We start from the raw sequence: 2,136 nt of genomic DNA, 5'->3' as shown, positions 1-2,136 counted from the left end.
ATTATCTGTCCCAACCTCACTGGAACCGTCCCAGCCTCACCAGGGCCGTTTCGCACTCCCCAGAGCCGTCTTGACCTCACCGGGGCCTCCCCAACCTCATCGGGCCGTCCCAACCTCACTGGGGCCATCCCTACCTCACAGGGGCTATCCCTACCCTACCAGGGCTGTCTCAACCTCACCAGGGCCGTCTTGACCTCACCGGGGCCATCCCGACCTCACCAGAGCCGTTTCAACCTCACTGGGGTGTAGTTCATTATTAATAACTAGAGGCCCAGAGCATGAAATTTTTTAAATATTTAGTTTATTGATTTTTTACAGAGAGGAAGGGAGAGGGATAGAGTCCCCTGGCTGCCTGCGGCTGCAGCTGGCCAGAGTGGTGCTGGCCGGGGGGAGGGCCTGAGGGCTGTTGGCCAGCCAACCCCTCGCCCTGGTCGAACTCCCGGTTGAACTCCCTGTCGAGGGGACAATTTGCATATTAAGCTCTTATTATATAGGGCTATGTATAATAGGATATTGTAAAAATTAAGTTATGAATTTTTTTAAAAAAACATTTCTTACATACTGTTACATTGGCTGGGCTGCAAAAATATTCATTGTGGGTGGCATTCAGCCTGAGGGCCACAAGTTTGACATGCTTGTCTTAGAGGAAGGACTCACTCACTCAATCTAGTGACTGGAAGGAAAACCAGAGACACTGTGGGTGGTGCTGAGCTGAGGTAAAGATCTCTGTTCTCACTCTCTCCTCTGGGAAGAAGTGATCTATCCCTTTCCTCTCTTGAAATACCAACAGTGGAAGCAATAATATTTCATCTTGCTTTTTGCTAAAGAGATTTTGAGAAATATGTTTGTGTGCCATTATGTTATAAAGTGTGGCACCTCACTGGCAATTTAGAAATGAAAACTGTAGTAAATAGGTTCTGAACCTTTAGCTCCTAATTTCTTAAAAGGTGTGTGGGGGGTCAGGGGGTCATAGAAACTGGTCATTCCCTCAGAAGTGGAGAATGAAGCCTGAGTGACCTGTTCCTGGGACACCCAATCAAAAGTCCCCAAGAGGCCTTTCGGGAGAATAGTAGGCCATGACTGATCATGGGATCTTCCTGAGCTCGTGATCCCATTGTCCTTTCAATTCTGATGAAACACCTTTAAAAACACCAGAGAAGGGCTGTTACAAAGAATAACCTTAGGCAGAATTGTGCAGTGAGTCTATATTCATTTTCTACTGCCGTGTAACAAATTACCACAAATTTAGCAGCTTAGAACAATACATATTTATCATCTCACAATGTTCATGTGTTAGCGGTCTGGGTGTGGGTTAGCTGGGTCTTCTGTTCAGGCTCTCACCAGGATGAAATGGAGACATCATCCAGGGCCACAGTCCCATTTGAGGTTCAGAGTCCTCTTTCCACTCACACGGTTGTTGGCAGAGTCCACTCCTTGCGGTTGTAGAACTCATGGTGGCTAGCTTCCTGAAGCACAGCAGGGTTGTCCCTCTGACTTCTTCTGTCTCAGACCTCTGACCTTCTTTTAAAGGGCGCACCTCATTAGGTCTGGTTCCCCCAGCATTATTTCCCTTTTTATTAATTTAAGTCAACTGATAGGGACCTTAATTACATCTTAGAAATTCCTTTGCCTCTGGCATATAACATAATCACAGAAGTAACATCCCATCACCTTTGCTATATCGTGTGTGTGTGTGTGTGTGTGTGTGTGTGTGTGTGTGTTGGAATCAAATTACAGGTTCCACCCACATTCAAGGGTAGGGGATTATCTAAGGACATGGTTTACTGGGGGTCATCTCAGAATTCTGGTACTACACAATCCAAGAGAATAGTCCTTCCATGAGGGGTGACTGGTGTGGATGATAATCTAATGAGACACAAACTCTTAATTAAGGAATTCATAAGTGTCTCTCACTGAAGTGGGTTGAATAATGTCCTCCCCAAAATGTGTCCACCTGGACCTTGTTTGGAATAAGAGTCTTTGAAGATATAATCTAAGATAAGGATCTTGAGATGAGATCATCTGGATTAGGATAGGCCCCAACATCAAAGATGCATGTCCTGTAAGAGACAGAAAAGGAAAAGACACAGAGGAGCACAGGGGGAAAGTGAAGACAGAGGTACGTGGTATATAAGT

The sequence above is a fragment of the Myotis davidii genome, unplaced genomic scaffold (assembly GCF_000327345.1).
Source record: "Myotis davidii unplaced genomic scaffold, ASM32734v1 scaffold93, whole genome shotgun sequence".
Lineage (NCBI taxonomy): Eukaryota > Metazoa > Chordata > Mammalia > Chiroptera > Vespertilionidae > Myotis > Myotis davidii.
This window is presented reverse-complemented; position numbering follows the sequence as displayed.